This window comes from Oryctolagus cuniculus, chromosome 2, assembly GCF_051225735.1.
Source record: "Oryctolagus cuniculus isolate XC-2025 breed Fujian yellow rabbit chromosome 2, ASM5122573v1, whole genome shotgun sequence".
Lineage (NCBI taxonomy): Eukaryota > Metazoa > Chordata > Mammalia > Lagomorpha > Leporidae > Oryctolagus > Oryctolagus cuniculus.
Genome location: NC_142868.1, coordinates 1,239,546 through 1,264,736, shown reverse-complemented (window position 1 = coordinate 1,264,736; position 25,191 = coordinate 1,239,546). Strand labels below are relative to the sequence as shown.

At 59.7% G+C, this 25,191-nt stretch overlaps 1 protein-coding gene and 1 pseudogene across 7 annotated transcripts in view; one reads left to right on the top strand and one right to left on the bottom strand.

Moving 5' to 3' along the window:
* Positions 1-25,191, top strand: part of ZFYVE28 (zinc finger FYVE-type containing 28) — a 107,804-nt gene that overhangs the window by 23,187 nt on the left and 59,426 nt on the right. Inside the window, exon 1 of one of the 7 annotated variants that reach the window (XM_089324902.1) lies at positions 592-818. The exons of 1 other annotated variant lie outside the window; for it this stretch is intronic. The gene's annotated coding sequence lies outside the window, so the exon portion shown is untranslated. Of the gene's footprint in view, positions 1-591; positions 819-2,162; positions 2,608-2,660; positions 3,930-4,470; positions 4,806-4,977; positions 5,163-25,191 lie in introns of those variants that run through there. 5 more of the 7 variants (XM_070069531.2, XM_089324915.1, XM_089324892.1 and 2 more) reach the window with 5 other exon arrangements.
* On the bottom strand, positions 22,188-24,247 carry LOC149127662 (putative ATP-dependent RNA helicase DDX59 pseudogene; annotated as a pseudogene).

Here is a 25,191-nt window from a genome sequence, read left to right as displayed (position 1 = left end):
AAATAGCTGCTGTGCCGGCTAACCTTTCGCATAGGTGAGGAATACGGAGCTGTCGCTGGGTCCTCTGTGGCCTGCCTCCTGGGGCATCCCCCAGCAGGTGCGTTAATGTCCACGTGTCATGTGCAAGACAGCGAGCTCTGCAGGCCCTGGGTTGTCCTGCATTTGGAAAGGAGAAGGCAGGGGTGTTCCGTGTCTGGAGAAGGGGGGTGATCCTTGCCACCTGCTCTGAGCCCCTGGGTGCTGAGGAGTGCCCCCCCCCCCCCCCGCAGTGAGGAACAGACGGCTGCCGGGAATCAATGAGATGATGAGACAGACGCCGCCTGCGGTCCTTCTAGGGGGAGGCGGGGAGCTCGTAAACCTGCTTCTTTCCAAGACAGGAGCAGAAATCCTATTTGCCTGGATCCCGAAAGGGATAGCAGCTCTTGTCTTCCCGTGGGACCCTGAATCGATTCCTCGCGGGGATGGTCGGCTGCCTTTTCGTGAGTCCTTGCAGTGGAGGCGTGTGAACACGGGTCGGAGCGAAGCGTCTCCAGTGACGCAGCTTCCGTGTTGCCGCGGGAGGCGGGGAGGCGGGAGGCGGGGGCTGACGGGATTAAGACGGCAGTGCCTTTCCTTTATGGCCTCCGGTAAACCTGCATTGTCAGCGGAGGGAACGGTGAACGAGGAAGCTTATAAAGGATGCATCTCGAGCTGCAAAATTTGGTTGTATTTGGACGCTTTTGTAAGAGGCAGTAAGGTCCACAAGCACCTTAAAAGTGAGACGGAAGCCGCAGCAGGAGAGTCGCCCTGAGGACCCTGGTTTTCATTCACTGTGAAGGGTAAATCGGCCCACCTGTTTGTAAGCGTTTGTTTAAGGATTTATTTATGTATTTGAAAGGAAGAGTGACAGAGAAGAAAGGGAGGGGAGAGAGGGAGGGAGGTCTTCCATCCACTGGCTCACTTCCCAGAGGGCTGGGCCAGGTTGGAGCCAGGAGCCAGGAGCCCCACCCAGGTCTCCCACGTGGCGGCAGGGCCCAGGACTTGGGCCTCATCTGCTGCCTCCCAGGCGCATCAGCAGGGAGCTGGACTGGAAGCGGAGCAGCTGGGACTCGAACTGGTGCTCCTGCGTGGGGTGCCGGTGTCCCAAGTGGCAGCCTGACCCCCTGCACCATGCCAGTGCCTAAACACCAGCCTTATTTTTGTTAAAGATTTATTTATTTATTTACTTGTTTGAAAGGCAGAGCTACAGAGAGGCAGAGGCAGAGAGAGAGAGAGGTCTTCTATCCACTGGTTTACTCCCCAGATGGCTGCAACAGCTGGAGCTGGGCCAGCCCTTAGCCAGGAGCCAGGAGCTTCCTCCGGGTCTCCCACGCGGGTGCAGGGCTCAAGCACTTGGGCCATCTTCCACTGCTTTCCCAGGCCACAGCAGAGAGCTGCATTGGAAGTAGAGCAGCCAGGACTCAAACCAGATGGCGCCCATTCAGGATGCTGGCACTGCAGGCGGTGGCTTTACCCGCTATGCCACAGCGCCGGCCCCTAAACATTGGCATTAAATGATCTCTTTCCCAAATTGCATTATGGTAAAACCCGTAAATGAAGAGTAGGTAGCACAGATACACTGTTCTGGAGCAACGTGCCTAGTTTTGTTTACAAGATTTTATTTATTTATTTTGAAAGGCAGAGTTACAGACAGAGAGGGAGAGACCCTCCACACCGTAGCGCCGGCCCCTTGGGTCCACTTTGTTTCCAGTGTAGCCTCTCCTTGGGTGCTGGATTTTCAGCCTGGCTGGAGAATCAGTGCTTGGCTCGAGGTCCGCCGGATACGCGGGTGCCGTTGATCTGGGCCAGGCAGGCTGTGGAAGGGGCGGCGGCTCCCCGGGATGTACCACGCGGGGAACTGCTTTTTTCCCCCAAGGCACATTTTTAAAATTACACAGAACCCCGGTAACATAGAGTCAACCATTTTGAAGTGAATACTTACATGGCACTCAGTACATACGCAGTGTATATATGTAGCTCTAAAGCATTGTCATCCCCCAGACGGAAACGCCATCCCATTCGGCAGCCCCGCCTCCTGACCCCCCCCCAACCACCCACCTGCTGAGGAGCGGCTTTTGAGAGCACAAGAAACAGCTTAAAAAGATTAACTTTGGTTTTGAGATGACTCATCACCATTAGCATATTTAAGTCAGATGGAGGTGAACAGAGCACTTGGCTCAGCCCGGGGGCTCCTCGGTGGGTGGCTGAGAGCTGCCGGGTCCTGGCCCGGGAGACCCCAACCAGTGCCCTGGCCTCCCTGCCCCTCAGTTTCTGCATCACCCCATGGGGCCGCCCGGGGAGGAGGGGAGATGGTGGGGAGGCTGCAGGAGCCGGGAATGCAGCGCCCGCAGTGCACCGCACGCAGCGTGCGGGGTGATCAGGAGGTAGAATCTCGGCTCTGAAGGCATGCGTGCGGTTTCTTCGTGGACAAGTTCACATCACGACAGCTTGACAAGCCCCATCGTCACCACGGTGGGCTACTGCTCCCACGGAGACGTGGATACACCCCAAGGAAACATCGCACCCCCCAGTAAGGAGGGAATGTCGACAGCCCACACATCTTGAGCTCGCAGAGAGCTGAGGGCGCAGGTAGGCAGGCCTGGTTCTAAAATTGGCCCCCGAAGGTTGCACGTCCTCGTCCCTGGAACCTGCTGGTGTGATGGGTTTCACTCCCACGGCTGTCACCTCCTGTGGCATCACACACGACGAGGTGGAGCCTCCCCAGGCCAGCCTGGTCTGGTCCTGGAAGTCCGTGGTGGCAGGAGCTCCCTACGGCTGCTGGCAGCAGCAAGGGGACTTGGTGCACTGTCGCTTCGATGACTGAGTGGTCCCCACATGCCAAGGGATGCGGGTAGCCTTGAGCAGAGACAGCCTGCAGGGGGGAGGGACCCCAGACAGGAGCCACAAGGAACGCTTCCATACTGAATGAGCTGGAGGGGATACGGAGCCACAGGGAACGAGCCCGTACCTGAATGAGCCGGAGGGGATTCCTCCACAGACTCTTGGGCCTGGGCGGAGCGAAGCCGACACCTTGGTTCCAGCCTCCCAGACTGGGCAGGAACCAGCTGTGCGGCACTGAGTTAAACTGGTGGTGTCCCTTTAAGCCACTAAGTGTGTGGTATGTTACTCAGCGCAGGTGGCAGGTGAACCGGATTCCCTGTGGGACAAGCCCCTCCAGGGAGGGGGGGACTCAGCACCAGCTCTGTCGCTCCCCCTCTTCGTGGAGGAACGACACAGGACCCTGCGCTGTTCTTTCGTCTGCTCGGCCCTCCCCGGGTTTGCTGCTGGTTCTTCCCGGGTTGGCTACCGACCCTTCCACCTCCGTGGAAGGGCGGTTCCCCCTGCCACTTTCCCCACTTCCGCGGGGGAGCGGCACACCGCCGGCCGGCTCTCTCGGGGGCTGCACAGGTGTTCCCCTTAGATGTTCCTGGTGCATGTTGTCTCTCTCCTCCTTTATAGTTCTCTTCCACCAATCCCAACTCTGCTACCCACACGCCGAGCACGCTGCTCTCCTCCAATCAGGAGCAGGATCAGCTCCTGGAGGTCATCACTCAAGCTGGCGAGAGGCAGCTGCGTAGAAGTTGTTACTCCCTTCTCAGCGCCATATTGTGGGAGAGCAGATGCATAGAATAAGTCTTAATTCCAGTAACAGTCTAGTCCGAGTTGCTCCCAGTTGCTCCCCACAAGCTCACCTTTGGCAGAATCTGGGCAAGGAGTGGCCCCGCTGAAGTGGACAGCAGTCCGTCCTGGTCTCAGGGGCCCCGTCTTGGCTGTGTGACAGCGCAGTGCTGGGAGCTCCGGATGGAAGGTCAGGCCTTTCCTAGGAGCTGATGCTCCCAGACGCGCCGGCATGAACACAGGAGATACTTGTTCTGCCCTCAACCTGCTTTAAAAGCAAACGGACATCTGAGGTAGGTATGGTCCAAGTCCAGGGACGGTGGACTGGGTCGCTGGGGGCCGGGAGGCTGAGAAGGTTCCGGAGAGGCAGCATGCTATGGCTGCACAACGGGGTGACTGTCCTGGGCGTCACTGGGTTGTGCCTTTGAAAGTGGGTATAGCGGGGGCAGGTACTTCGCCCAGTTGAGACCCTGGTGTCCCACACTGCACCTGGCTGTGATCCCAGCGCTGGCTCTGCACGCCAGCTCCCTGCTGACGCAGATTCTGAGAGACGGCAGTGAGGGCTCAGTGGTTGGCTCCTGCCGCCCCGTGGAGCCCTGGATTGAGTTCCCACCTCCTGGTGTTGGCCCTGGCCCAGCCCCGGACATCGCAGGCATCCGGGGCTCTCTTGCTCTCTCTCTGCCTCTAGGGAGGAAGGAAAGGCTAAAGCGGTAAATCCTGTTACATGTATTTACTACAATGAAAGATAAAGAAAAAAGATCATTGGCCTGGGGCTTTATAAGACGAATGTGTGACCCTGGCCCAAAGACAGGAAGGAGGGGAGGATGTCTGTGTCATAGCACGTGTGCAGGGGTCACGTGACGCTTGAACATGGCTGCAAGAGCCGCCACCAGGACATGGAAGAGACGGTGTAGCGGGAAACCCGGACAGAGGCAGGACGCGCCAAGGCTCTTCACAGGAGTGTTCTGCGCTGGCCCGGAGGGGAGTGCTGGCTCTGGACTCGGCCCCGAACAAAGCAGGGTGTTGTCTCGGGAACCCGGCGCCAGCGACCGTGACCTTCCTAATCCGTGACCTTCCTAATCCGTGTGCAGCTGCACATCTTTTGATTGGCTATCTTAGAGTTGCAGGAAGGGGCAGTCTCGGGACAATGTGACAGAGCGGGCTGCAGGGTGAGGACAGCCGCTGCTTGGTCATCTAGGAGGACCCAGGGCAGGGTTGGAGCGTCGCAGGGCGTGGTGGGAGTTCTGGTGCCGGCTTCACGCCGCCGGGCGGGGTCAGCCTCTCAGGCAGTGGCTTCAGCTGAAGCATCACTGCCTAAGGACGTGTTTTCCGGTAGCAGAGAGAGTCCAACAGGAGGACCCCATCTGGACGTGGTTCCGCGACTGGCTGTCCCAGGCTCGGGGGGAGCCCTGCCGGCAGCAGGGGCCTTGCTTTCCTGTGAAAGAAAAGCAACTCAGTTGTCCTCTGCTGTAGCATCTGAAGCAGCAGTAGGCACTTCCTGTAGAGTAAGCACAAGCTTCAGGTGGGTAAGTAGGCAAAAAGGAACCCGTCCCCCAGAACCCGCGCTGGCATTTAGGAGTGCCTTGCCCGATTTTTCGCTTTACACGCCCAGGGTCATGTGGCGTTTGTAAAAGTACCGCGTGCAGGGAATATTCCTGGAACACAAAGCTGGCTCGGCCGCTGCCCTGCTCCTGGCACCTCCAGTTCCGTCAGCTTCAGACCCCGTTCAGCACAGTGCGGCCCCTCCTCCATCTCCTGCGGGGTGGGGGAGGGGGGTGCCTCCTCAACAAGACTGGGAGCAGGGCGCTCCCTGCGCTGTGTATGCCTGCCTCGGTTTCTCTAGCTGCTGTTAACAGACGACATCTGGGGACGTAAAGCAAATGCATTCTGTCACAGCCTGCAGGACAGAAATGCGAAGCCCCGTGGAGCAGGGCGGGTCCCTCCTATAACGGGCCACGCCTCTCCCGGTCTCGCCAGGCTGCCGGCGCTCCTTGGCATTCCCTGTCCTGTGCCGTCTCTCCAGTCTCTGCCTAAACCTGGTCCCCTGCTCTCCGGATTTGGCCTTGCCAGTGCCCATCCACATAATCCAGGATCTTACGTGAGATCCTTGACTTAATCACACCTTTGCCAAACAAGTCACGATGCCAGGTTCCAGACGGACTTTCTCTTTCGGGAGCACCGTTTAACCCACTACCGCGGCAACTGTGGTGGTGGTGGGGGTGGTCTGCGGAGCAAGGCAGGGTGCAGATGCAGGGCTGGAGGGGCTGAGACTGGCGTGTTCCCAGTGGGCAGGGGGAGCACCACAGTGTGTTTTCTTGCCGTCCATGAGTTGGGAGTTACCGGCAGGCAACTCAGGGCTCAACTTGGTGCCCAGAACCTCTGCCATGCCACCTCCCCTTAGGGGCCTCTGCTCTGTCACCCTGATTCTGGGGTCTCCCTACATTGTGGGTACCAAAGCCCAGGAGAAGACCAGGGCAGAGTGTTTGTGGGCGTACGGGGTCAGAGAGGGAACCTCAGGCTGGCTGGCCTCTTGCTGCACAGGTGCTGGCCCCATGGCCAAGCCAAGCTGGTGAGACCCAGGAGGGCCGTGGGTGCTCCTTACCCACAGAGGTCCGAACCCTCCCTGGCCGGAGAGGCTGACTGGCTGAGGGTGTGAATGAGGACAGGTTCTGGCCACTGGGACGATGGGAGACGGGGCGGATCCAGGAGACAGGGACCCTGTTCTGGGCAGTCAGGACAGTGCTGGTGGGGGGAAGGGACTGGGGTCCTCCTGGGCACCCCGGATTCTTTACCTCCAGTAGGAAGGACGGTAGAAGTGGGGACCAGGACGGCCACTGGAAGTGGGCCTTTCGCTGTGCCCCAGCCCACCGCCCTCCTCCATGGACAGGACTCTTCCCCTGCCCTCGTGCATACCTTCAAAGGACAAGTCATGTTCCCACATTTTCAGTTGAAACTTACAGTCTCTGCTCTCTGCTTTCCACCTGGGTGGGGGGCTGGGTAGTTTGGTGCCCGCCCCGCCCCCCTTACTGCCCTTCTGTTGGGTGGCTGAGGCTCCTCTGACCCCTGGGACGCGTAGCTCCCAGCCCTTCGCCCACGTGTAGTCAGCAGCTGCCGCCGTCAGCGCATGGCTCGCAGGAGCCCTTCTCTAGGTGAAATCCCCGGAGCGGGGCGGCAGCCAGGTGGCTCTTAGGGCTCCGGGACTCCCACGCTCACAGGCGCTCACGGGAGGGCGCACAGTAATGCTGCAGTGGGAGCCTTCGCCGCCTCACTGTGCCTCCGACCGTGCCTCTGGGCTCCAGGAGTTCTCTCCATGAGGTAATGGCACTTGGGATCACCATGACTAGGAGTGACCTTGAGGAACTAACTGGGAAATTAACATCAGGAAGGCTTTTAATTGGCCTCTCCTGACAGATACACACTTAATAGGGTCATAACCAGTTTTTATGTGCCTCCAAGTCCTACATTTATGCCCGGCCTTGAAGAGAATTTACGAGGAGCGGCCCTGAGGGATAAGTCAAGGCTCGCTCGGAGGGCGACCGGCGGTGCGTGGCCACGCGCCTCTCCCGCAGCCAGGGAGCTGGCGCTGGCGCTGGCGGGCGAGTGCGGGGAGGAAATGCGGGCGCAGAGCCCTCCTCCGCCTTTGTGCAGCAGCCCGACACGGGAGCGGCCGTGGATTCTCCCTCCTGTGGGCCCTCAGGGCGTCCCACGCAGGGAATTCCTGGCCCCGGTTTCTCTGTGGGCAGTCCTGGACCCTTCATACCCATCGGACTGGACCTGCGTAGACGATTTTGGTGTTTTTCCCCTGACCAATGATTTCCTTTCTCTAAGACGTGCTCTGGGCAGAGGCCCGGGAGGCGTTTTTCACGGCTGACCTCAGCGTTCCAGAACTTTCCGGAACCTCCTCACTCATGTGCCCCTCGGGCCTAGGGTGTCGGTCTGCAGCGGCTTTGTCTCTGTGCCCGAGGCTCCTCTGGTCAAGGCCTGGGAGGGTCGCGCTGCCCAGGCCCATCCCGCGGTCCTGGAGCCCCTCAGGGCCGGCGCCCATCACGGCGTGCCTCAGCCTCGGTTTCCCGCCGCGGAGCAAGGAGGACCACGTGACCGCGTTTCGCCACTGAGTGGTGAGCGGGGCAGCGTGGCTTCCGGCCGCCGCCCAGCTGGTGACTGCGTGGAGGCTCTGCAGGACCTAGGCTCTCGGGGGGCCGCCCCACGGAGTGGACCCCCAGGGTCCCAGCGCCCTGGTGTGCGGGCTTGGAAACCAAGGCTTGTTCCCCAAGCTTGACCTGTGCCCCCGGGTTCTCAGAGGCTGCCCGTGAGCCTGGGGCCGACCCACGGGCAGGCCCAGGGGCCAGGGACAGGGCCTGGGGAGGCCGCGGCCAGGGCCAGGGCGTCTCCCGGCGGGCGAGGCCAGCTCCTTCCCACCAGCACTTCCTGCCGGGCTTGCGCGTCCCTCTCGTCCACTGGCTGTCCGCTGGCCCTCGGCTGGCTGTCCGCTCCGCAGTGCCTGAGCTCGCCAGAGAGACGCCCGCTTTCGCTTCACACTGGGCCCTGGAGGGGCGTTCAGGCGTCCGCGGGCAGCCCAGGGGTCCGGGCAGCGGCGGTGTGCAGCACCTGTGAGAGAAGCCGGCGGTAGCAGGGCTGGGAGAAGGGAAGGAAGGAAACGGGGCCTTTGGGGGAGAGAAGACGCATCTGGGATCAGCTCGTGGGTGCGGAGGTGACCCTCCCGCTTGGCTGGGTGAGGATGCGCCCGCAGTTTTGAGGGGGCTCAGAAGCTGCTCCTTAGGGGGCTGCAGACCTGCTGACGAGCCCGGACGGTGACTTCTTCCCACAGGACCGACTGTTGGGGAGTGTGGGGCACGCCTCTGTGTGGCTGTTGGGCAAGGGGGCAGTAGGAGGCTGAGGTGGTGCGGGGGTGTCAGGGCCCCCCTTTAACAGCCTGTTTTCATGTTGTGGGGATAAGGGGAAGCTGCAGAGGCTCAGCTCCAGGTGGTGGGTGCCCCGCTTCTGTTCCCCTTAACAGGCGGCCAGGTCCTTACCAGGCCGGCTCTGGAGAGCTAGAGGCCTCCCGAGGGCCATGTGGGCAGTCTTGGCACTGCTGGGCCCCACATTGTCCCAGAAACGAGGGGAGCCTGCGGCCTGTTTGGCCTGGCCCTGTGGCCGGGATCTGCCCCGCGGGGGACTCCAGGCAGGCCGTGGCACCCAGGTGAGGTCCCAGGCGGGCTCTGGCAGCCCCAGGCCGGGTGGTCTGCTGCTCTGGCCCCAGATTCCCGCTTTGCCGGGGCAGTGCTGTCACGAGTACTGAGCTGTTTGCAGAGAAGCGGAATCCGGTCACTGCCGTCCTCTGTAGGGAAAGGGGAGTCTAGACGGTTAACTGCAAGGAAAGGGGAGTCTAGACGGTTAACTGTAAGGAAAGGGGAGTCTAGACGGTTAACTGTAAGGAAAGGGGAGTCTAGACGGTTAACTGTAAGGAAAGGGGAGTCTAGACGGTTAACGGCAAGGAAAGGGGAGTCTAGACGGTTAACGGCAAGGAAAGGGGAGTCTAGACGGTTAACTCGTTACTGTGCTAAAACCAAAGGTAGGGAGAGATGCGGACAAGCGTGTCTTCATTCCGGAGTAGGGAAGACTTGGGTGGGGGGGTGGGGGGGGCAGAAACAGCAACAGAAGTGATTTAGCAGCGTAAGAACTAGAAGTTTTCCCCAGTGACAGGAGACTACCAGAGAGATAAAATACAAGACAGGAGACAGCACTGGTGATGCTATAGCGGGCAAACCTCTGGTTTACTTACATATATAAGTCAGAAAAAGGTAAGTGTTGCAGGGAAGCGTGGACAAGGGCACAGGCTCCAGCAGGGTTAGGTGTAGCGCATGTGGTGGATGGTGGAACTATAGCCTGGGGAGCAGGTGTGTCCGTGGTGCCTTAGCATCCTCAGCCTGTGGCTTACATTTCCTGAACCCAGGTAGCCCCTGGGAGCCAGCCATCACACCTGCATTCCAGCCAACGGTAATGCAGCTTCTTTCTTGCATCCCATTGGCCAGAGCCAAAACTGTAGCTGCAAGGGAGGCAAGGAGCTGCAGTTTTATCCAGGGAGCCGTGTAAGCCGCTGGAAACTGAGGGATTTTGCTGCAGTGAGAAGAATGGAGAGTGGTTATGGGATCAGGCATAATCTACCATAGGCACAGACAGTAAAAGAAAGAGATTAATAAATGGATGAACATGTGTGGCCTCACCTGCAGTCAGGTGGCTATCAAAGCAAGACACCGTTTTCCACCTGTTGGTGACCGTGTGAATCCTGGGCTTGTCTCTGCTCTGCACCTGGGATGGGGCGCGAAACCTTACATTTTCTCAAACTTCTGCGTTTCCTGGCTTCTGGCCGGGTTTGGCTAACAGGAAGCTCTGGTGGAGAGTGGGGGTAGTGGGAAGGGAGAAGCCAGCGCTCTCCCGTTCTGCCTGGGCTTTGCCTCCAGCAGCAGCTGCGTGGATTCTGCCCGTGTCTTGAGTTCTGCCCTTCCGTCATCCGGGTCAGCAGTTCCCTGCATCACACCTCCTTTGCTTTAGGTCCCCAGCATGATTCTTGTTTTCCAGATGGGATCCTGCTCTGATGCAGGGTTTAGCTTGGGGGGGCTGTCTGGGGGACATGAGCTGGGTCCTGCTTTGCAGTTCCACCATAGAATCTTTGGGAACGGGGCAGGCGCCGTGGCTCACTTGGTTAATCCTCTGCCTGCAGTGCTGGCATCCCATATGGGCACCGGGTTCTAGTCCCGGTTGCTCCTCTTCCAGTCCAGCTCTCTGCTGTGGCCCAGGAAGGCAGTGGAGGATGGCCCAAGTGCTTGAGCCCTGCACCCGGATGGGAGACCAGGAGGAAGCACCTGGCTCCTGGCTTCAGATCGGTGCAGCACGCTGGCCGTAGCGGCCAGTTGAGGGGTGAAGCAACGGAAGGAAGACCTTTCTCTTTGTCTCTCTCACTGTCTGCAACTCTACCTGTCAAATAAAAACAAACAAAAAAGAATCTTTGGGAACCAAGGTGTTGGCAGCATGTAAGGAAAAGCAAAAATATGCATCTAATTATAATTCTACTAGGATTTTTTTTTTAAGATTGATTTATTTATTTGAAAGTCAGAGTCACAGAGAGAGGAAGAGAGAGAAATCTGCTGGTTCATTCCCCAAATGGCCGCAATGACCAGGGCTGGGCTGGTCTAAAACAGGAACCAGGAGCTTCCTCTGGGTCACTGTGGGTGCAGGGGCCCAAGGATGTGGGCCATCCTCCACTGCTTTTCCAGGCCATAGCAGAGAGCTGGATCAGAAGTGGAGCAGCCAGGACTCCAACCAGTGCCCATATGGGATGCCAGCACTGCAGGCAGTGGCCTAACCTGCCGCCATGGCCCCCTCCTTTATAAAAAGATTTATTTATTTATTTAGAAAGTGAGAGCTAGAGAGAGAGAGAGAGATTGATTGAGAGAGATTTTCTAACTCTTGGTTCACTTTCCAGATGACCACAATAGCCAGGATTGAGCCAGGCCAAAGCCAGGAGCCAGGAGCTTCATCAGGGTCTCCCACATGGGTGGCAGGGGCCCAAACACTTGGGCCATCCTCTGCTGCTTTTCTCAGGCCATTAGTAGGGAGCTGGATCAGAAGTGGAGCAGCCAGGGCACAAATTGATGCCCATGTGGGTGACAGTGGGGGCCACCACAACGCTGGCCCCAGAATGTGTTCTAAGGAAGTAACTTACACGTGTTGGTAGGACATACCTGAAGTTCATAGCAGTGAAGCCAGGAAACCTCACCTCTGAAAGGTGCGTTAGTGGTGTGGCTATGAAATCAGTCAGGGCAGGCGTCCGGCGCAGCGGTGAGGGTGCTGACGGGGATCCCACGTTTCACGTCACAGGGCCTGGGTTCCAATCCCAGCTCCCACTGATGCAGTCCTTGGAGGCAGCAGCTGATGGTTCAAGAGTTGGGCTCCTGCACCTGTGGAGGGAGGCCTGTACTGAGCTGTTGGCTCCCAGCTTCAGCCTGGCTCAGGCCTGGCCATTGTGGGCATTTGAGGAATGAACCAGCAAATGGGAGCTTGTTCTCTGTCTCTCAAATAAAATAAATAAGAATTACAATATTGCCGTGTGGTGAAAGGTGCAGCCATAGTGTGTGGTATAGAAACCTGGTAAATAACAAGATGAAGTAGGGTTCCTTTTATTTATTTTTTTTGAAGACTTATTTATTTGAATGAGTGACAGATTGATTTTCCATCTGCTGACTCACTGCGCCACATGGCCGCAGTGGCTGAGCTGGGCTGGGCCGGGCTGGGCTGGGCTGGGCCGGGCCAGGCCAGTCTAGTCCTAAACTAGGAGCCAGGAACTCCAGAGCAGTGCTGCCCAGTAGCAGTAGGACACAAGCATCGGTGCAAGCCACATATGTAACTTCAGGTTTTCTAGTAGCTACATTAAAGAAAGTGAAGCTGATGTTTAACCAACTAGACCTGGAATGTTCTTTCAACATGATCACTATATGAAAAGAAGAAACCGTGTTCTTCGGTCTGTGACATCTGGGAAACGCAGCCGGGGTGTGCGTTGAAGCCCAGCTCATGCAGAGGGCCCATCTCGGGGCTCTGTGGCCCTGGTGGTGCTGGCTGTCACTGTGGACCCTAGGGTCAGAAGGGTGAGTGCGGGATGGCCTGGTGCCCGTGGAGGTTCAGTCTCAGCCTGCGGTGGAAGATGGTGGTGACCCGGTGCAGGCCTTCTGCCTCACCTTGTTCCCTGGAAGATTTGAGGCACAGTGTTCGTGGTGTTTGCCTCCTTGGACAGTTCCTCGTTGGAGCTCACCTTCCTGCGAGCGCGAGCCGGGAGGGGCTGTGGTGGGGTGCCAGCCTACCCCAGGGAGTGGATTTGTCTCTTCTGGCGGGGGAGTCATGGCGGCATCTGGGGTCCACTGGAAGAAGGAGAGCCTGGCCGGGACGGCGTACTCCGTGGGAGGTGGCTCCAGGCACAGCCTCAAGGCCGCCGGGCGACTGACCCTGGCCCTGAGGGCCTTGCTGGAGCTACCCCCCTTCCCACAGGGAGTGGCTTGACGGGCGGAACGACTTACCTGTGACGCTTTTGTGTAAAATGGTGGCGATAGGAGAAGGGAGCTGCAGTGGCGGCAGGGAGGGGCCTCGGGCCGGGGCCGCCTGTGCGGGGCAGTGGCTGCGCCGGTTCTCAGCCGTTTGGTGTGGCGTTTCTGTACGCGGCCGAGAGGGAATTGGGAGAAGAATTCCGCTCCGGCAGCGCAGACCCTTCTGTGGGGCGGGGCTCCTGTGCCCACTTGTACCTCAGAGCCCACCAAGGCCGAGCTGGGTGTGGTTCACTGGGCTGGGGACTTGCCCGGAGGTCGGTGCAGCCGGGCAGCAGCCGTGGAGTCTGATGTCAGGTTTGGTGTGGCTAGATTTTTAACTCTTAGATTGGTTTCATAAATCTTAGATTTAGATTTTTAACTCTTAGATTGGTTTGATAATGACTTTGGGTGTCTTTCCATTTGCGCACACAGACTTACTGAAAAATACCAACTTCTGTCTGGGCCTCGACAGCTCTCAGCTTGTGAAGCGTGTGCTGGAAGCCGTGTTACTTCTTCCTGAGAGACCTCGTGCATCGCTCCTCCCTGTGTGATCCTGCTCCAGCAGCCCCTGTGGCTTTTTGCAGGGGAGGGGCTTGGAGTGACCGTGCGAGCCTCGTGGCTTGAGTCGGAAGTGACCATTTGTTGATCACAGGAGCTCCTTAGGGCCTGCGTGCAGGATGAGACCCATCTCCGTGGCCTGGGGACGTCCAGCTTCAGGGTCAAGACTGGCCAGGGTGGGGCAGGGAATGCAGAGCCAGGGCTGGGGGAAGAGCAGCTCCAGGGCTGGGGAGAGAGAGATAGAGAGAGGGGGAGAGAGAGCGAGCGAGAGAGCTCAAGCGAGCGAGCGGGGAGGCAAGCTCGCGGGGCCCCGGGCGGGAGCGTCTGCGTGCCTGTCGCCCGTGGTTTCTGACGGTGCAGGGACGTGGTCCGCGCTCTCCGGCTGTTCTCGGTGCCGTGTCCTGTGCCGTTTGTGTCGTCCAGCTGCTTGGGTGAGCTGAACGCTTCAGTGCCTTTGTGACTCCGAGGAACGCGTTTCTGCCCAGACTTCAGCGTGTGTGCTCACTGCTGTGGGTTCCAGGCGTCCTCCTTGGGGGCTTTCAGAAGCCCAGGATGGTACAGCATTTCAGCTCTGGGGAACGCGCCCTTCTCTGCCTTTTTTTTTTTTTTTTTTTAGAATTTACATAGTTTTACAGTCAAAATTTGTGTTTAAAAGGCACTTGAGGCAGGCGCCGTGGCTCACTAGGCTAATCTAGTTCCAGTCGGGGCGCCGGATTCTGTCCCGGTTGCCCCTCTTCCAGGCCAGCTCTCTGCTGTGGCCCGGGAGTGCAGTGGAGGATGGCCCAAGTGCTTGGGCCCTGCACCCCATGGGAGACCAGGATAAGTACCTGGCTCCTGCCACTGGATCAGTGCGGTGCGCCGGCCGCAGCGCGCCGGCCACGGCGGCCATTGGAGGGTGAACCAACGGCAAAGGAAGACCTTTCTCTCTGTCTCTCTCACTGTCCACTCTGCCTGTCAAAAAAAAATAAATAAATAAATAAAATAAAATAAAAAAAAGGCACTTGAGGGGTGGGCGTTTGTTGCAGCCATTGGTCAGCTGCCGGGACGGCGCATCCCACACTGCGTGCCTGTCTCTGATCTCCAGTTGCTGCTGCCGCAGCTTCCTGCTGATGTGTACCCTGGCGATGGCTCAAGGACTTGGGTCCTGCCACCCGCGTAGGAGACTGAGATGATGAGGTTCTGGGCTCCTGGCTTTGGTTTGGCCCAGCCCTGCTGTTGCAAGCATTTGTGGAGTGAACCAGTAGACGAGGATCTCTCTCAAAATGAAATGGATCCTTTTATCCCGGTGTTTAATGTGCTCTGTCAGGGCACGGCCGATCGATCGATCGTTCAGGAAGCTGGCGCGTGGCTGAGTTGTTGAGGTGACGGCAGAATGCTGCTTGTCAGCCCAGGGCAGCTGTGGGGCGGTTGCTGGCCTGGGCGTGGGAGGAGCCCCAAGGGATAGCCCAGAGACGTGGGGGCCTTCCGTGGGGCGTGCTTCCTGTGCGCTGCGGCTGCCTGCGGGTCTGCGGGGCCTGGGCTGCTCGGGGTAGAACAGAGGCCTGCAGCCCATGGACGTGGCATGCATGCTGGGTGCAGGCTGCTGGTAGGCTTGCCTTGGTGAGGGTAGGGTTTTTGGGGTGTGCAGATCCTTGGTCCAGGTGGGAAGTCTGTTCTGCTGGTCCACATCCTAGGCATTTTGGTGGCCACCTGTGGTTTTGACTTGCCAGATCAGCGTGCTCCCTGTATCTGTGGGGACTGAGGCAGCCAGGGCTCATCCCATCCTGTCCTGTGCAGGGCCATCCTCTTGTGTGCAGTCCGTGGTCGGCACCCCTGGCTGGCCCCGCACCTCTCCTTTCCACCTGTGTGAGGCTGGGGCGCCGTGCTGTGCAGAGACCCTGGGAGGGTGAGGGGAAGTTCAAGGGCTAGGGCCTGGGGTCTGGCGTTCGCCAGACGTGCTTAAGGAGCAGGAAGGCGGAGCCTGATCCCCGGGACAAGCCGTGACAGGCCCCTGGGACGAGGCGTGGCTGCTGGTGTCTGGGCTGAGTGCTGACACGGGGCAGGGGCGGGGCGGGTGGGGCAGCGCACTTGGGGGCTCTGGCTGGCCCCCTCAGCTGGCGATAGCCATCATCTCTCAGCCGTCTTGGGACCAGGCTCACCGCCACCACTGGCCTCTGTGCGGAATCTCTGGCTCCTCTTGGTCTCACGAATACCTGGTCGGCAAGTGGAATGTTCACCCTCCAGTGCCAAGGGATGTCTGTGAGCTGCAGTGACCACACAGACGACCGGCCAAAGCAAGAACCACCCCCTCCTGCCTCTGCTGAGCTGACCCAAGGGTCGTGGTCGTCTGGGCCCACTGCGCTCATGGCTCCCCCTCTGCTGGGTTGAGGCTTGCCCCCCACCCCCACCCACCCAGTGAGCCTTGGTAACTGGAGCACACCTTTTCCAGTTTGGCTTTGGCCCTGAAAGACACTGGTGTCGGCTGTGCCTGCCTCCCCATTCGGTCCTGCCCTCTTGGCTGTGGGAGTGACCCCTGTGCCCACGGGTAGCCCAGGCTTTGGGCAGGGGCTGCTGCATCCCAGGGGCGGTCCAGGAAGGCAGGTGGTTAGAGCTGACTTGGGCCTTCTCCCCACCCCTGGAAGCATCTGTGAGGAGGACTCCGGCCCTGACCCCCTGGGAATGCCTCCAGGCAGAACCATGCCCTCAGCCCCTCACCCTGGATGTCCCTGAGCTGTGGTCTGGTCCTTGTGGCTCCCTGCGTTGACGTGAGACACTGAGGGTGGTGCTGGGCCGGTTGTGGTGGTGTGGCTTGCATTTTCCAGAAGTGTGTCGGTGGAATCCAGTGCCAGTACAGCACACGCCCCTTTGTGGTCTGGCTGCTTCAGCTCGGCCCGAGCGTTCTGAGACGCATCCGCGTCGTGACAGGTGTCAGTCATTGGTTCCTTTTTCTGTTGCCAAGTGTCTTCTGTGGGTGGACTCGCCGCCATGTGTGTCTCTGGTCTCATGTGCAACCTCGGGCTGTTTCCAGGTTTTGGCTGTTAGCAAGGAAGCTCCTCTGAAACGTGTGCAGAGCTCCAAGAGTGCGTGTGTGCCCTCAGCCCTCGGGAGGACCGGGGTGGAGTGGCTGCGTGGTGTGGTGGGCAAATGCCTCACTTTGCAAGAAGCTGCCAGCCTGTTTTCCAAAGGCTGGTCGTCGCGTCTCCACCAGGAGGACGTGAGGGCTCTGGCCCCGTGAGCCCTGCCGACGCTCGGGGTAGCCGCTTCTCAAAACGCTAGCGTTCTTGTGAGCGTGAAGTGGCATCTCCTTGTGGTTCGAATGATTTGCGTTTCCCTAAGATGTCAGTGCTATTTGCATCTGCTTGTTCTTCCTGGAGGTTTCTTAGGGGCCTTTGAGGTATTTATTCTGTGTTGGAAGTCAGCTGCCCTCTTTCTGAGCTGTCAGACTTCGTGGTGGTTTTTGAGTCCGAGCCCTCTGGAATAGTCGCGTCTGGCTAACGCTTCGCCTGGGACTCGGTTTTCATTTCCTTAGCAAGATTTGTGAAGAGCAAATTTTAATGTTGATGAAGTCCAGTTTATTGATTTTTTTCCTCTTATAGTTTGTGCTTTTTTGTGAACTGTTTAAGAAATCTTTGCCAAGCCCAAGGTTTTTCTGTCCTGACGTTTGAGGAGTTTCTGTGCGTGGCCATCCAGTGGACCCAGCACTGTTTGTTGAAAAGAGTCTTCTTTCCCATCAGATTTCTTTGGCACCTTTGTCGGAAATCAATTGACTGTGTGTTGGGGGTGGGGTATTTCTGGGTCCTGCATGTGGCATTCCCCAGGCGTCGTGGCAACCAGAACCATCCATAGGTACATCCAGATGCCCACCTGGGTGGGTGCTGGCTCTGGGTTAGTTTAAAAGCCTGAAGCCCCGCGTGCAGCATTTGTGCTCTTAGATTGTAGAAGGTTGCACTTACCCAGCAGAAGCATGGTCTGAAGACACGAGGTCTGCCCTCGGCTGGAGAGTATCCCAGCGCTAGAAGGAGAAAACGCTCCTCCTCTGTCGGCCATTGTGCTGTGAGCTGCTCCCTGGACTTCCCCTCCGGCACTGGACTCTGCTGCCAGAGCCCTCGGTGGACTTCTTTGCAGATGTGGACTGAGGTCTGACCTTGGGCCGTTCGCCCTGTCTGGCTCCAGGAGGGCCTGGCACTTGGGGTATGCCCTGCAAGTCCCCACTTTCAGCCCCAGCCCCTCGCCCCTCAGCGGCACCCCGGGTTCTAGTCCCAATTGGGGCACCAGGTTCTAGTCCCAGTTGCTCCTCTTCCAGTCTAGTTCTCTGCTGTGGCCTGGGAGGGCAGCGGAGGATGGCCCAAGTGCTTGGGCCCTGCACCCGCATGGGAGACAAGGAGGAAGTACCCGGCTCTTGGCTTCGGATCGGCACAGCACCAGCCGTAGCAGCCATTAGGGGGTGAACCAATGGAAGGAAGACCTTTCTCTGTCTCTCTCTCTCACTGTCTAACTCTAAAAAACTCTAAAAAAAATAAAAAATAAAAAATGTTTATTTATTTAAAGGGGGGAGGGTGGGGAAGAGAGAGATCGAGAGAGAGAGAGAGAGAATCTTCCGTGTGCTGATTTACTTCCCAAATGGCTGCAACAGCCAGTGCTGGGCCAGGCTGGAGCCAAAAGCCAGGAACTCCATCCAGATCTCCTACATGAAGTCAGGTGCCCAGGCATGTGGGCCACCCTTCACTGCCTTCCCAGGCACATTGGCGGGAAGCTGGATTGGGAACAGAGCAGCCAGGTCCTGAACCGGCACTCCAGTATGGCAGGTGGGCCTTGTAGGTGGGAGCTTAGCCCACTGTGCCACGACGCCAGGCCCCCGTGTAAGCATTTTAAACAAAGACTTAGTGACGTTCAAGTCTCTGTCTCAGAATTGATGTGCACATTCTCCTGGGTGTGGGCGAGATTTCATAACTATTTTTGGCTAGAGTAACTGATTGCTCTAATTACGCATTTCACTGCCCCCCTAAAATCTCTAAGTAGTGTGGCCCTCTCCCCTTCTTAATTTGAAAGGCAGAAAGATAGAGCGACCGCCTATCTGCTGGCTACAGTGCTGGGGCTGGGCCCAGTCCAGGTCTCCCACGTGGGCGGCAGGGATCCAACCACTTGAGCCCCAGGATGTGCTTTAGCGGGTGCTGGAGCTGGGACTCCCATTTGGGATACAGCCAGTGCTGGCCCCGGGGTGCTGCCTCTGTGGGTGTCCACCTGCAGCGTTGGGGCGGGCGGGCGGCTGTGTTGGGGAGGAGCCGTCCTGGGCCATCTCTCGAGGTTGGATTTCCTGTCCTCCCCTTGGTTTCCTGGGAGCGGACCCAGGCTGCATCTCTGCCCTGCCTCGCGGTGTGCCGAGTGGGGAGCAGCCCTCACTCCCAGTCTGGACCCCAGAGGCCGGGACACAAACACGTGTACCCCATTTCCCTTTGGGATTCTTTCTACCGCTAGTACACCTGGGGTCTTGTGGTGGCAGCAGAGCCTCTGGGAGCTCCTAACTCAGAGTTCAGCTGAGGACCCCAGCAGGGGCCTGGGGAGAGTCCTCCTGCTGTGGCCAGCTCGGCGCCCTGGAACCAAGTCCCCGCTGGCCGGCAGTGACCATCTTTGAATCCAAGTGGGGAAGCATTTCTTGACCTCAGACAGAGTTTGGGCTTTTCACCTGCCGCAGGTGAGGCCCAGGGTTCAGGACTCTGATGGGGCAGAGATTCAGAGCCGGCCTGAAGGCTGAAGGGCCAGGCCAGCGAGAGGATCTGTGGGCCTGGGCTGGCGGGGAGGCACCGCAAAGTGGGTGATCGCTGGCGTGACCTGCTGAGACCCACGAATGAGGCCGACGAGGGCGCGCAGAGGCCCAGCCGGGAGCCGCCAGCCGTGCAGGCACACTCACCGGCGCTGTGCGTGCACACACAGGCACCTCGAGGCAGTGGTTGATGGCCCCCAGCATCCTGTCCCTGCAGCTCTTCCCGGTGTCTCTTGGGTAGCCCTGCAGGCTCTGTCCTGGCCTCTGGCCTCTCCACATCCATGTTGCTGCACTGGGGGCGCCATTGATCTCCCCGTCCTGACAGGTAGCTGCCTCCTTCACTGTGTCCCCCCAGCAGTCCCCTCCCCCTGTGTGGCCCTGCTTGTGTTGGGTGGGGGATGTCGGGAGCCCCTGGACCCGATCTGACCCTCTCCCCCCGCCCCTTGCACCAGCCCCTCCCCCTCAAGCTGCTCGCAGCCCGTGCATGGCCAGGCAGGCCCAGGCTACGTCCCAAAGCTGCCCTTATGGACTCACCTGGACGCCTGCCCCACCCTCACCCACTTGTGACTGGCCTGGCCCGGTGGCTGTGCCTGTCCCCGCCTGGGGCTGTTGGCCAGGCTGGCTGTGCCAGCCAGCAGGAGTCAGTCAGTCCATGACCGACCACCTGGGGTCCTGTGGACTGGAAGCCCACATGGCACCGGCTGATGGTCCACAGGTAACTGAATGTGTGAGTGAGGCCAGGAATTCAGCACCGATGCCCTGGTCTGCAGACCTGGGTCAGGGCTGATGGACACTCCTTGGGCAGTTGGCTTGTGGTGTCTGTGAACTGGCTGGCTGTCGGCACACGCTTCGGACATCACCTTCCCATCTGCTGTCAGCCACCCCCGCTTCCCATCAGGCTGAGCTGCAGAGCCGGCGGTGGGACCGTTCCGCCTCACAGGGCCGTGGCGCCAGCCTGGGTGGCTCCATGCTGCTTTTCCTGTACTACCCCCAGGCGACAGAGTGGGTCGAGCCTTGGGACAGTCGTCCCCACCGCTTGTCAGCTGTGGGATGTTGGGGGAGTTTGTGACCCTCTCTAAGCCTCGGTTCTCTCCTCTGTGGATTGAGAAGGGGTCCCTTTCCCCTCTGCTAGGTGCCCAAAAGAGGACTGCGGCGGTGTGGGAGGTAGCAAGGATCTGGCCACGCCAACCACCCGCAACCCCTGCCCTCTGTGCTCCAGCTGGGCGAGGCCCGCCATGGCCAGGGTATGTCTTGGAGTCTGGTGAGACAGACACACTCACACGAGGTGCCTGAAGCAGTTGTGTTACTTAGAGATGGGCAGCGAGGGGCAGAGGTCCACGCAGGTCCGTGGCAAGCCCGTCCTCCGAGACTGGGAAGCTGCCTGGGGCAGGTGGAGCCGTGTCTGTGTGCCCCACTTTGTACCCCAGCCGGGGAACCCCAAAAGGCAGCCTTCGCGGGTTGTGTACTTGGGGGCTGTGTGACACTGGAGGACTGTGTGCTCCCAGGGAAGAGGGGAGCAGAGCCCCGGCTGTCTTGGCTGTGCTGTGCCTAGCCCCAGAGGTCACCTTCCCCAGGAGGCCCTCAGAGACGGGCCTGGGCTGATCCGGACAGTTCTCAGGACGCCACACTCCCGCACATCCTACAGTTGTCCTTGAGATCTGCGGGCGAGAAACAGGCGAGGCTGGGTCCCGGGCCCCGAGAGAACGGTCCTGCAGTGCTGACCAGTTAGATGACGGGGACCTGTCCGTAGTGACCTGGGGATTCCGCTGTGCCTGGTCCCGCCCACCAGCTCCTAGGACCTCCTGCGGTGGCTCCCTGAGGGACATTGTGCGGAGAGGGTGGAGGGAATTTGGGGGGTGGGGACGATGACCAGCCCGGGCTGGAGGCTACAGAGAGGGCAGAGAGAGCGGGAGTGGGCGGGGACAAAGCCCTCTCTGATGCCACTCAGGAAGGGGCAGGGGAGGGACCGCCCCAGCCTCCAGGCTTCCGCCAGGTCTCCTGATCAGTGTGGCTGGAAGCTTCCCTGCCTTGGGTGCCTCTCTGAGTCCAGTGCTGGGGTGGAGTCCAGGGCTTCAGTGGAGCTCAGGGCCCAGCTGGGCACGGTGGGCGCCTGCTCTCCTCCCTCTGTCCCCTGAAGCCCACGTGTGGCCTCCATCCCAGGCGTCTCCCACATCCAGAAGGCAAGCGCGCCAGCATCTCCATGGCTGGTGCCGTGTGGGGTGGTCTGTCGGGGGGCCCTGTTAGGAGCGCGTGGGGTGGTCTGTCCGGGGGCCCTGTTAGGAGCGCGTGGGGTGGTCTGTCCGGGGGCCCTGTTAGGAGCGCGTGGGGTGGTCTGTCCGGGGGCCCTGTTAGGAGCGCGTGGGGTGGTCTGTCGGGGGGCCCTGTTAGGAGCGCGTGGGGTGGTCTGTCGGGGGGCCCTGTTAGGAGCGCGTGGGGTGGTCTGTCGGGGGGCCCTGTTAGGAGCGCGTGGGGTGGTCTGTCGGGGGGCCCTGTTAGGAGCGCGTGGGGTGGTCTGTCGGGGGGCCCTGTTAGGAGCGCGTGGGGTGGTCTGTCCGGGGGCCCTGTTAGGAGCGCGTGGGGTGGTCTGTCGGGGGGCCCTGTTAGGAGCGCGTGGGGTGGTCTGTCCGGGGGCCCTGTTAGGAGCGCGTGGGGTGGTCTGTCGGGGGGCCCTGTTAGGAGCGCGTGGGGTGGTCTGTCGGGGGGCCCTGTTAGGAGCGCGTGGGGTGGTCTGTCGGGGGGCCCTGTTAGGAGCGCGTGGGGTGGTCTGTCGGGGGGCCCTGTTAGGAGCGCGTGGGGTGGTCTGTCCGGGGGCCCTGTTAGGAGCGCGTGGGGTGGTCTGTCCGGGGGCCCTGTTAGGAGCGCGTGGGGTGGTCTGTCGGGGGGCCCTGTTAGGAGCGCGTGGGGTGGTCTGTCCGGGGGCCCTGTTAGGAGCGCGTGGGGTGGTCTGTCGGGGGGCCCTGTTAGGAGCGCGTGGGGTGGTCTGTCCGGGGGCCCTGTTAGGAGCGCGTGGGGTGGTCTGTCCGGGGGCCCTGTTAGGAGCGCGTGGGGTGGTCTGTCGGGGGGCCCTGTTAGGAGCGCGTGGGGTGGTCTGTCCGGGGGCCCTGTTAGGAGCGCGTGGGGTGGTCTGTCGGGGGGCCCTGTTAGGAGCGCGTGGGGTGGTCTGTCGGGGGGCCCTGTTAGGAGCATGGCTTGCGTCCTGGGACAGCTGCTGCGAGGAGGGAGCCGGGCGGGAATCTGGATTCCTCACGTGCCTCGGGCTCCCTTCCATCTCCAGGCTGCCCAGGGGCAGGGGGAGCTGTCCCTGCTGCTCTGGCCACGCTGCCTGTCCTGCCACCTGCCGCTCTTGCTGTCTTCTCCTGCTTGAGCCGGCCAAGAGCGTGATGCCGTGCCCCAGTGTGGTGCCCAGGCTTGGGGATTTACGTCATATTAGGGAAGCGAGAGTGAGAGAGGGATCCAGTCCCGGGCACCCCATCCCCTCTGCTTCTCACGTTTGAGCCGCCTTCTGGCTCTGTGGCATCCAGCACTGACCTTGGCCATTTGTTTCCTTCCTGAGCTTTGGGCTCATCTGGGTCGAAGGCTTTGTTGGAGGCCACCTCTGATGAGCAGCGCTCTGAGCAGGGCTGGGGGCTGCCCCCTCCAGGGCTGCTGTGCGGCCAGGCCTGTCCAGGCTGGTGGTGCTGTGCACGCTGAATTCTGCCCCGGCCTGGCCAGCCCCTCAGAGCTCCCCCAGGCGCGGCTTGGGCAGGGGCCGGAGCTCAGTTCCGGTCCTGCAGCTGTGCCCGTGTCCGGAGACCCGCACTGACATGCCACACCTGCGGCCCCGTCACGGGCCAGGTGTTTGGCTCGGTGATCACGGGCCAGGTGTTTGGCTCGGTGAGCAGCGAATCGGTCGACTGTTGTGCAGTTTTGATCTTCAAACTGCTTTGTTAGCGCATCTTTCCTCTGCCCTCCTTGAGGATTGATTATTCAGTAGTTGTCTAATCTCCTAAGCAAAACGCTTTCTTTGTGGCTTTTGTCTTTATTTATTTGAAGGTCAGACTTACAGAATGAGAGAGAGAGTCAGAGAGAGATCGTCCATCAGCTGGTTCACCCTAGATGGCCCCAGCAGAGCACTGGGGTTGGCTCTCCTCGTGGGGCTTTTTTGTTTTTTAAAGATTTTATTAATTTATTTGAGTCAGAGTTACTCAGAGAGAAGAAAGGCAGAGAGAGGTCGGTCTTCCTTCCGTTGGTTCACTCCCCAACGGCCGACGCTGTGCAGATCTGAAGCCAGGAGCCGGGTGCTTCCTCCTGGTCTCCCATGCGGGTGTAGGACCCAAGCACTTGGGCCATCCTCTACTGCCTTCCCGGGCCATAGCAGAGAGCTGGACTTAACACGCTGGCGCAAACGGTACAGCTGCGGGGGCATGGGGAGGCCCCCCACAAGCAGCACGGTCCTCATGCAGGGCAGCCCACGCATCAGTTCTTTCGCTTGTCTCTCTATCTGGACGGACAGCTCTCTCGTGGGCGTGAGAATGAGCGCAGAGGGACAGCTGCTTTCACACAAAGCTCGGACGATCACGGGGAGCAGAAAAGCAGCGGTTTTCCCCGAGCCGGTGTCTGCGCTGGCCAGGATGTCTCTGCCCAGCAGGCCCACGGGCAGCATCTGCATCTGGACGGGGGTCGGCACTTCATAGCCCGCCGTCTTCAAGTTGTGATTCAGGGCCTCGGGGAACCCACAGTGCTCAAAGTCGATGATGGGCCTGGGGACTCCCTGCCCTTCAACGGAGATCCCCAGCTGCAGTCTCAGGTGCTCCACCTGGTCCTCGTGCAGGCTCAGGATAAACGGGTGCTCTTTGTAGACGTAAGGGGCGGGCGGCGTGGGGTCGGCCTCGGGGTCGGCCTCCCGGGTACTGCTGGGCGCGGGGGTCCCTCCCTTGTCCCTCACGTGTAGCAGGTGCTTGGCTTTACACTCCAAGCTGCACACGTCTTCGTCCGTCTCATCACAGATATACTCTCCGTACCGGCCGCAGACCACACACACAGGCTCCCCAGGCTCTGCCCAGCGCTGGGATTTGGAAAACGACTTCACAGGCTCCTCAGCAGGATGGCCGTCCCTCGCCCCCTGCTCCGGGCCTACGGCATCCACCCCGGCCCAAGCACTTGGGCCATCTTCTGCCGCTTTTCCCAGACCATCAGCAGGGAGCTGCGTTGGAAGTGGAGCAGCCGGGACATGAACTGGCACCCACGTGGGGTGCTGGCATCACGGGGCAGCTTTACCCGACACGCCACGATGCCAGCCCCTATTTCTGTCTTGTAGCAGCGAAAACATGCGGTGCTGAGAATTTATTCTTGAGAAAATCGTGGCATGGCCTGACTGTAGAAGATATTCCTGTTGGGTTCGGATTTATCCTACAACTTTTATTTCAAGATGTTTAGCAGGGTGAGCACGTCTTCCTGTTTCTATCACTTGTTTCCCTTGGCTGTGGACATTTTATTTAGGGGCATTTAAAGGTTCTGTTTAACATTTAACGTTAAAATAATGTCGCTGGCTGATTCGCATCCAGAGAGGAAGACGCTCCGCTTGCTCCTGGACACTGACGTCCCCCGTTGGCCAGCCGTGCGCGCTGGCTGGAGGGGCCGGGTCAGCGTGGGTGGTGAGCAGGTGAGGCCTTGATTGCGTCCTGCTCTGCATGCTTAGACGTGGAAATTCCGTACTGGAGTGTTTTTGCTGATTCTGTTCATCAAGACAAATTGAATTTTCTGGCTTGTGTTAATTCATTTCCTGGAACTCCTGCCTGGAGGTGTCTCTCACACAGCACCTGGGGTCTCAGGGGTCTCCGGGTGGGTCTGATTGGCACAGTTGATACAGACTTACTTCCTGCTCCTGCCCTTGCATTGGGGGGGGGGGGTCTCTTCCTCTGAGTGCTGGTCCTGGGGGGCTGGAAATACAATTTTACACAGCCTGGGCCTTTTGTGTTTGGAGAGCAGTTTGTTATTTTTACCCAGGTCTGTTAATTTGTTCTGCTCAGGGTATGTGTGTGTTGGGGGGGCGTGCGCGTGCTGGGGGGCGTGCGCGCACGTAGCGCTCTCTTTGCTAACGGGCCACACGTGGGTAGCTCCGGCCTTAAGGTCTTTAACATACTGAAACCAAGGTCACAGCAGTTCCTTCCTCTGCATGCCCTCTGGCGCCCTTCTCAGGGGAGG